The sequence below is a fragment of the Metopolophium dirhodum genome, chromosome 5, assembly GCF_019925205.1.
Source record: "Metopolophium dirhodum isolate CAU chromosome 5, ASM1992520v1, whole genome shotgun sequence".
In the NCBI taxonomy this organism is placed as follows: domain Eukaryota; kingdom Metazoa; phylum Arthropoda; class Insecta; order Hemiptera; family Aphididae; genus Metopolophium; species Metopolophium dirhodum.
The window spans coordinates 15,121,502-15,132,531 of record NC_083564.1 but is presented as its reverse complement, the minus strand read 5'-3'; positions in this window follow the sequence as shown (position 1 = coordinate 15,132,531).

The window sequence follows — 11,030 nt, the reverse complement described above, 5'->3', positions numbered from 1 at the left end:
GTTGAAAATTTCTAGTCTATCGTTAATATTAATTGGGTCAACTAAATCGGTATCCCTCTTTTTTGAACGCGTTATAACAGGTGATCTCCGCTCAATATTAAAAGGTTTAGGTATAAAATGTGGATCACTATCGTTATCGTCCTCACTTTGATTTTTGTTTAAAATAGATCTTACTAAAAGTCGTAATTCTACGGTTTCGCTATTTTTTGAAAATTCCTTATTTAAAAATCGTACAATTTGTATTAGATCGTCTTTAGATAAAAAATAATAAAGTTACAAGGATTTAGGTACAGAAAGTAATTTAGTCTTTTCCTCTAACGACTTGTGTGTAAATTCTTCTTTTTTGAGTTTACTTGGAAGTTCTAACGAAAAAAGAATTCCAAAGTCAAGTTTAGCGATTTCTATAACGTCACTGGGTAATTTTATATTCCTACTCTGAGAAAAAGCTTCAGCGATCTCTGAATACTTAACTGTTTTAATATAAGATATACATACGTTTGGCGTTAAACTACAGACATCTATAGACTTATCCAAGCTTAAAATTGACCAAGTACGTTGAGAAATATGAATGGTTTGATTATTACCCGCTCTTTTAAAATAATACTTAAACATTTGCTAAAAAAAAATAGATTTTTATAATTATACTATATTGTTTAAATTAAAATTTTTGAACATAATAAATATTGTGGCTTCCAAATTAAATATTGTCATTAAACAAACAAAGACGCAATCTGTTCCTTGATAAGTACCAAAATCGATATAATTGTGCTAGTAATTATGAACAATTATGGGGGATTAAATATTTGTTAAATATTTGCCCGGCGCCTCCACCAAATTGCAACACACCTCCTCGGCTGTCAAACCCAGTGACTGTCGATATTTATACCTAACTCTATCCAGTTAAGGAGTAGTTGGTTGGCTATTCCCACTACACGAACCGGTCCTTAGATCCGGGTTGTTGAATTGATATAAATAAAGTTTTCTGAGTTATATTTTACAGGTCCTAGAAACTTATGACCTGCGTTCATAAACTAACACAATTAACACGATATAGCAACGAATACAATGTTTTATTCAAGACTAAAATAATTATAATATTATAACCAATAAAATACACTATCACCTGAGTAACCCTGTTCTTAAGGGTAGTATATTGAAGATAACAGGAGTAGCGGAGTACGAGTTGAACAATACTGAATTATTATAATTTAACTATTAGGTACGTTATTATATTATACTTAAAGTTAATCAATTAATTACGTTTAATAATATTATAAATATGACTATAGTAGACTGATGTATAGTCTCTATTTCACGGTTCAAAACTCGACTGGCTGCTATGCCAATAATACATATGCTCGTACTCTACGTTCCTGTTTTCTGTTTACCTAAGCAAATTCGCCGAGTCCGACATAAATGACGAGTCAGTAAACTGCGAATCGTTACAATTCATTTAATATAAAATTTCCCCATGAAGGGGAAATCAATCACAGATCATATTTTTGCTATAAGACAGACCCTAGAGAAACATCATGAGTATAACAAAGATGTTCACTTAGTATTCGTGGACTTCAAACAAGCTTACGATAATATAAACCACAGCAAATTGTGGACTGTATTAAAGAATTTTGTAATTCCTGAAAAACTCATAAGATTAATTGAAATGTGCAATAATAATACCCAAAATGTTGTTCGGATAATGGGAGAAATTTCAGAACCTTTTATAGTTAAAAATGGCCTTAGACAAGGGGACGTCCTCTCGTCGATATTATTTAACCTTGCTTTAGAAGAAATCATAAGGGGTTTACCTAGAGAACAAAGAATAGAAGTGAATGAGGATTGAGAGGTGCACATGCCTAGCTTATGCAGATGACCTGGTACTCCTTGGAGATACTAGACAAAATGTAATTCAGACACTAATTGGTCTAGTGAATGCCAGTAAGCGAATGGGACTCTCAGTTAACCAAGAAAAAACCAAATACATGTTTCTGTCGAGGAAGACGAAAAGCGAAGAAGATATGAAAGACTTGGAAGTTGACGGTCTCACCTTTCAACAAGTTAACTCTTTTAAATATCTAGGCGTTAATGTAAATAGTGTAAATTGCATGCACGAGGAATCCAAGGGTAGGCCTAAAGTCTGCTAATAAAGTAAATTTTACTATGGTCTCATTGTTTAAGTCTAGGTTACTATCTAGAAAGTCCAAAGATAAACTGTATAGGTACAATTTATCTAAGACCAATTGCTACATAATCTATTCTTTGGTATTAAAACGTTAAAGTTATAAAGCTGCCTAAAAGTATTTACCTACGTCAATTGTATACATATAAAAAACTATAAACATATGAATTATTATAATAATAAATTCTATGAAATCGTTTTTTTATGCCAAATATCTAAATAGGAGAGGGGAAAGGTGATCGCCTTGAGGTACTCCAGAAATTACGTTTATAGGTGTTGATATAAAATTTTTATATTTGACAAATTGGATTCTTTGACTTAGGAAAGAGTTAAACCATGATAATAGGGGATTTGCAAAGCCGATTTCCTGTAGTTTATTAATTAATAAATCGTGGTTTACTCTATCAAAGGCTTTTTCAAAATCAGTATAAATAACATCTGTTTGTTGATTATTAGAGAATGATTGTATTATATGATGTTTAATAGTTATTAAATTAGTAAGACATGATTTATTATTGCGAAATCCATGTTGTTGTGGTGGTAAAATATTTTTAAATATGGGTGTAAGCATATCATTTATTATCTTAGAAAATATTTTTGGGAGAATAGAAATTATTGATATGGGACGGTAGTTTGAGATAAGGTATTTTGAATATAGTATGATGGTTATACAATGGTTATACCGTCAACTTCCAAGTCTTTCATATCTTCTTCGCTTTTCGTCTTCCTCGACAGAAACATGTATTTGGTTTTTTCTTGGTTAACTGAGAGTCCCATTCGCTTACTAGCATTCACTAGACCAATTAGTGTCTGAATTACATTTTGTCTAGTATCTCCAAGGAGTACCAGGTCATCTGCATAAGCTAGGCATGTGCACCTCTCAATCCTCATTCACTTCTATTCTTTGTTCTCTAGGTAAACCCCTTATGATTTCTTCTAAAGCAAGGTTAAATAATATCGACGAGAGGACGTCCCCTTGTCTAAGGCCATTTTTAACTATAAAAGGTTCTGAAATTTCTCCCATTATCCGAACAACATTTTGGGTATTATTATTGCACATTTCAATTAATCTTATGAGTTTTTCAGGAATTACAAAATTCTTTAATACAGTCCACAATTTGCTGTGGTTTATATTATCGTAAGCTTGTTTGAAGTCCACGAATACTAAGTGAACATCTTTGTTATACTCATGATGTTTCTCTAGGGTCTGTCTTATAGCAAAAATATGATCTGTGATTGATTTCCCCTTCATGGGGAAATTTTATATTAAATGAATTGTAACGATTCGCAGTTTACTGACTCGTCATTTATGTCGCAAGTAGGATAAAAAAGAGATTTCTGGAACCACAACCTGCTGGCACAACCCTATACCTGATTGCACAACCCGTGAAGCCCGTTGCACAAACCCATATACATCTATACACCTCTGCTCAACCCATATCGCATACGTACACGACATTCCCCCCGCTACCCCGCTCTTCATATACCCCCACCACCAATCACGCACTTGTACGATATTCCCCCCGCCACTCTTCCCTATCAATTAGCCGCGGAAAATAATTTAAAAATTTTTTTGCCGAACCGGGATTCGAACTCGAATAGGTCGCTTCCCATACGACAACCACACCACTGCGCAACTTACTCGCTTATGATTACAAGGTATATTCTATCTCATTTAACTGGTGTTTACGACAATCGTTCACATACGTACGAGATGTATAATTTCCCCCCACCACCACAACCACTATACCTTACAAAGGGCCGCCGCGAACGCGCGCGAGCCCGCCACCGCGTTATCATATCTATGTTATCAGTTATCACATCTATAAATACCTACATACGCACTTACGTACAAACACACATACATACATATATTATAATATAGTCTACATATAATATTCCACTGATATTTCTAACAATAAACATTCTATAATTTCCCCCCACCACCACCACCACCACCAACACCACCAACGGTACACCTTACAAAGGGCCGCCGCGAACGCGCGCGAGCCCGCCACCGCGTTATCATATCTATGTTATCAGTTATCACATTGACGTTAGCATAATCTTTAAATGTTTTCGCACGCATGGCATTCGAGAATTATTACAAAAATGTTTTCCGTTTGTAAACGTAAACAACTTTAACGAACATGTAGCTTCCTGCATAGCATACAGAAATATAATACACACACACATAAAGGCACATTCCTTTGTAAACATCATCAGCGTTAACAGACCTGTAGCTGCATGCATTACCACGATAACTCTGTAGGGACTATTCGATGTCCCCCCACCAATTAATATTTAATATAATCGTCTAAGAACACAGTTACACTTCATAAAATCAGTCGTTCTTCATCATTCCAAGTGTCTACATCGCTCCGAGTGTCTACTCCGCCTGTGTGCTCGTCTCGTATTCAACGTTTAAATCATAATTATTTTTCAGTGTTTAAAATTAAAATGGCTGGTCCAATCGAAAATATGGCTGATATTTACAAGAAAACTTTTAAATATACTCCACCGTCACCACCACCCAACCTCATCGATTGCAGTAATCTAACCATCGACTTCACAGCTCGTAAATTTTTAAACATTGGGATAGATCCTACCGATGAATTCAAAACCGTGATTCATATTATAACATCTTCGCGGTATGTAAATATTCCTATCGATTTTCTACAAAGTATATTCAGACTTATGGGGAACATTCTATCATTCATACTCGATCGTCCAGAAAAATACAAACGAAATCTATTTTTGGATAACGACGTAATTTCAATGTCTAGTATGACATATCACTCGGAGAACACACTTGTTTTAGAATCAAAAATTCAAGACGGATGTCGTGTTCTGTTAAATCGTACGGATCTTTTGACCTTACAAGATTTAGAATACACCATTTTTGAGATTATCAATAGAAAATCTATTATAATTAAACCGATTGTAATACACCAAATTGATCTAATCGCTTCATTCTTAAAATCAAACGTAGCGTTAGAAAATTCTAAGACCGATATGAGAACTCATGTGAGGAACATCGATAATAATTATCTTTCAATACATGTTATTGGCGAGAACGACTACATTTTCACAAATCAACTAAAATTATATGCAACTGATTCTATCGTTCAAAAATGGATGGAGAAAGTAAAATAATATGAGGTACTAGCAATTTTCCTTTTAGCTTATATTATGTTATGTTAATAAAATATTTTTTATTTACAGGGATACAATGACGAGTGTTCCATAGCTTTTTCACCACAATCGTACTTCAGTTCATATCCGCAGGTAATAATCATTTTTTAAAGCCGACATAACATATTTTAATTTTAAAAAAAATTACAGGGAAATCCAGCACAAGAGAGCCACCTCGAAAACATTCAGGAAGGACGTTCGGAAAACGATGGGCCATTTGGACCACAATATAATTAATTTTTCTGTATTATTATTTTTCTTATTGTGTAAAATAAAAACAAGCGTGATATTTAAAAACAAGTTTTTTTATTTATTAATAATAATAAGGTTACAATATATATATATATATTTAGCATAAGGTTACAATATCTTACATAAGAGGAAAAAAAAAAATTATATACATTTTTACAATTTTCTAACTTCGCCACTAAACGGGCTATAATTTATAATCTGGTCATGTAATATTAAGCAATACGCTGTAGTTTTTTCCGGAATAACTGTATCAGTTTCAAATTCAATACGTAGGTCTACGGTTGACGACTTCACATTGTCGTTTTGACACGATAAATCAACAACGATGATTGGTGAATAGTTTTGAAAAATATGTTTTGACAATAAAGGTTCACTATACTCTTTCTCATAATATGATTTTTGAAAGTCTGCATAGGCCTTATACAGTATACTAGTTATATTATTTTTAAAATCAGCACGAAAGTCTTCATATGGATACACTTCAGAATTTAAGTGAACCTTAAGATTTTTTAGTTGACAGTGATCAAAGCGTCCGGCGTCTATTTCAATATTTTTTTTTCGATCTGTTTGTAATCCGAATAACACAAACCTCGGTTTTTCTAACAAGTTGCTGGACTTTACCGTCCACGAATGTGAGGTATTTCTAGGGAGAATAGGATATTCGCAGAGATCCCAGGTTTTGAACGCACATGATAGTGTTTTACATGAATCTACCACTTTTATCAACCTTAATTTTTCTTTATCACTAACTCTGATAATAGGCATTTTCCACACCACCCTAGTAAGTTCAATTGTAATTTTTCTATTTTTTGAGACTGCTTCGGTTGCACCCTCGCCAACAACGCGTATCGCATCCAGGTCGGTAGATGCGCGATTTAAAATCAGCTGTTGATTACAATTAAGTAATATTTTTTTATAGTCTTCACAAAATCCGAATAAATGTTTTAGAGGGATACACCCGGTAAATACATTGTTGCTCATAAAGTTTTTATTATCTTCACCATCCATCGCCGAGTCCCAAGCAGCGTTCTCCAACGTATTCAAATCGTTTGGAGTATACGAACAATATGCTTTCAAGCAAGATGCAACTCCAGGTGTTTTTAATTTTTGAATTTCTATTCCGTTTATTTCATAGCGTATTTCGGAGAATAAAAATGCCAATCCATTATTTGAAAAACGTACATCTCCCACTGCATCGGACGGTTTATTTACTCTCCCCTCTATATAAATATAGTTTTCACATGGTAGAGTGTATGCATCCATATTTAAAACACTTATCCTAATTTCATCGTTATTTGATAAAGACATGTTTGAGTATGGAGTGAATGAATGATAATGCTTTTGCGTTATTTTACACTCATCGACATAATCGACCCCAACGTCTAAATACGAGTCGTCCATAATTATTTTTTATACTTGCAACGAACGTAGAAAATTTAAATTATTTTTCGTGAGCTTGATCTCGCCTTTTTTCGGTCTAGATGTTGACTTCTTCACGACAGTCGGTAAACTAACTGGTTTTTTGATTGTAGATCTTTTTATATTAAACTTTAATGCCATTTCCACTCGTTATTTGTAATCGAATCGTAATTGGTTCACCGCGCAGATTTATTAGACAATCGTTCTGATCTTTTAACACGATGTATACTCTAGATATTGAAGTCGTATTGAGAGCATAAAAAACTAGATGTCTAGGTACTTCGATGATTTTATAACCTGGTGGGACAGTTGGATAAAGTTCATGTATGATCTGGCTCGGTGTTCCATCACAGAATGAACCAGTAATCAAGTTTCACTCTACTTTTATACTATTGATTTTCATTATCTTAACTGTACTTTCAGATTCATGATTAATACCAGAAGTGTATAAATAATTTCTAAAACCCAATAACTTCGCTATACTATTCTCAACTGATAAGTCTACGTCATGACTACACGAGACTATACACTTTAATGTGGTATTGTTTGCTTTTAATTTAAACCAGTCGATATAATCGGGCATATTTTTTTTTATAACAGTCTCTAAATTTTCAAACTCATACGAGCCTGTGGGTATAATAACTTCCTCTCTTTGTCCAATCATATTACGGAAACCGATAGTATTGCAACCGGGTTCAATGTTCGGTATCGAATTATTTGTCTGTAGACTCAAAAGACATATTTGTGCTGTGCTTTCTACTTCTAGCGGTGGAAAAATGTCGCATGACAATTCACTCGAGTTCCCGTTTAACGTTATCGTATACATGATAAAAATTTTAAACACAAGTGACCACAGTTTGTAGTATTATATTTCTGCTCTCTGCTGTAATTGAAATTTATGTCACATCCGTGAAAATATCGTTGTACTTCTAATGGAGGTGGTAAATTTCCAAAACTGTCATAATATTCAACTTGATTTCCGATTTTTCTATACGCTACCCAGTGAGTACCTGTACCGTTTTCAGTATCCAAGTTAACAATCGCTGATTCTACTCGTTTACGACGTACGGGTAACCTATCTCGAGTAAATACACCGATGAAATGAGGTATTTTATTCAAACGTGCAAATTTTATAAGTTCGAAATCGTACAGCGCTCTTCTGGGTAACGTAGTTATTAGTTTTTTTTATTTTTTTTTAGTTTTTCTTGTTTTTTTCGTTTTCAAATCCCCTCCACTTTTATATGGTGCAAGATATAGACTTGATCCGATTTTATACGAGTTACCTTTATACGGCGCGATGTATAATCCGCCGCCCAAATGAGATTGCGTATTTCTTTTAAATTCATTCGCAACCTTGACAACGTTGGCAACACCGCCACTCAGTGCTCCTAGTGCTGATAAACCAGCGAAAATCGGGATTAACGGCAACACTCCACCCTTTTTTGGTATTGATATAACCCTTGGAACTTTAGTCTTTTAATTTTTGAATGTTTTTCGTGCGACGGTTATACACTTTTTACTTAATTTCATCAGGTTTTTTTCACCGATATTTTTCTTTATTACGTTTTTAGCTGCTCTGATGGCTGCTTTAAACCCACATCCAGCCCCGATTTTACGTTTCACTTTCATGGCGGTATTCACGCCCCAAGCTACAGCTTTTTCTTTTAAACTCGAATCTTTAGACTTGAACCTATCCCAGGCTCGTTGCTCTAATATATAATCGGCCTCGTTGCGATCTGCGATAGAGTTACTAAGATCGTATGCAATATCGTGTTCTCTACACGCAGTGTCTAAAGGATTTACCCCTTTATCTCCGCGAGCTAATCGTTTTTTCAAATTTGTGCCAGGTCCACAATATTGATAACCTATAAAGAAATATTATTTTTATTATTACTATTACCACGTTGATATACGTGTATTTACTCTCACCAGGTACGTGAAGCTCTAATGGTAATTTATTTATAAGCGTGTTTATAAGACCAGCACCTTTATTCCTGGTCTTTCTTCGAGCGAGTGACATCGTGTACTGATTACGCTCTTAGTGTTACAGGGATATTTATTTAAAAAATGAAATTCATTAAACAAGATATACAACTCACAGTTGAAAACGTGGACCCACCTACTTCGTATAAAAAACAAAGACATGGTGTGCTTCTACCTAATACGATTAGAGCGCTTATCATGGGTCCTTCAGGCTGTGGGAAAACTAATTTAATATTCACATTATTAACACATATAAATGGTATACGATTTCACAACGTCTACATATATTCAAAAACATTCGAACAACCAAAGTATAAATTATTGAGTGATATTTTATCAGGTATTAATGGAATACAATTATTCACGTTCTACGAAAACGAGCAAGTTATCGAACCTGAAAAAGCTTTACCAAACTCTGTGTTTATTTTCGATGATATTATTACTGAAAACCAGAAGATTGCAAGGACTTACTTTTCCAGAGGCCGCCATAATTTAGTAGATGTTTTCTATTTGGCTCAGAGTTATTCAAAAGTACCTAAACAACTTTTACGTGATAACGCAAATTTTATTGTTTTATTTAAACAAGACGAGACAAACCTAAAGCATGTTTACAACGAACATTGCTCTGGTGATGTGTCATGTCCCGAGTTTAAAAATTTTTTTACTTCATGTTGGTGTAAAGGAGGATTTGAATTTATTGTCATAAACAAAGACAGTGAACGTGACAATGGTCGCTATCGTCACGGATTTGATACGTTCGTTGTTATATAAACTATTGTTTTTTTATAAGACACTTCATTCACAAATATGTCGTCTAAAGGCGAGGTACTCGGTGAATTGATTAAAGCTAAAGAAAATATTAAACGCAAGTATATTGCATTAAAACATGGAAAAGCTGATATTCAATCTTTTGTATCACAAACACTTCAGCCAATAATCGAACCTCTGAACAAATTACAGACTTCCAAAGTCGATAATGATATGATTTCCAACGTAGCCGACAACCGGTTTGCAAATTTTCGTAAATTAGAAGACCAAGAAAAAGATAGAGTATATGGCCCAAAAAAAAATTCTCAAGGCATTATCAAATTAGGTACAGAAGTAATACATTTTAAAAACGGTGCAATAATTGTGAAAGAAAACGCTTATACACTGACACAGGGGCTTAGCGAGTTATTGTGTTCCAGATATCCAATGCAATACACCGCTAATGACTTAAATACGTATAAAGAAATACTGATTCATACTTCAGCACATTTAACACAGGACGGAACAAAAATTAGGAAGGGTGGTACAAAGTATGAGCAAATTATTAGCAAGCTATTCACCTCGGGTTCGGGTGTGAAATTACAAGCGCATAATTTGCATAATTTAGTATATTGGAATGATCCAAACGAGTTGGTTGATAGGTTACGACTTCTTTTAGCCTCACAAGCTGCCGGTAATACAGGGCTTTCCAACGAAATACTTTCAATTTACGAAGAATTGTATGAAACGGGTTTAATAAAACGAATTCCAAATGTCTAAACGCGATATAGCAAACGAACTACACAAACCAGCAAAAAAAAACTATACAAGGCGAAGAGTTAATGTGTATGGTAAAAACGATCTATGGCAGGCAGACTTGGTGGAAATGATACCTTATTCTAAAAAGAATAAAGGCTATAAATATTTTCTGACTATCATAGATTGTTACACGAAATACTCTTTCGCTATACCTTTAAAGTCGAAAACGGCTAAAGAAGTTTCAAATGCAATGTCAAAAATACTACTCAAGCGCTCGCCAAAACTATTACAGGTCGATAACGGTAAAGAATTTTACAATGCGACATTCGATGCGTTGATGAAGAAACACAATATACATAAATATTCTACGTATAGTACAACGAAGGCCTGTATCGTTGAACGCCTTAACAGATCAATTAAAGAAAAAATGTATAGGGAGTTCACTGCACGAGGAACACATGAATGGGTTTCTATTTTACAATCTATGATTAATGAA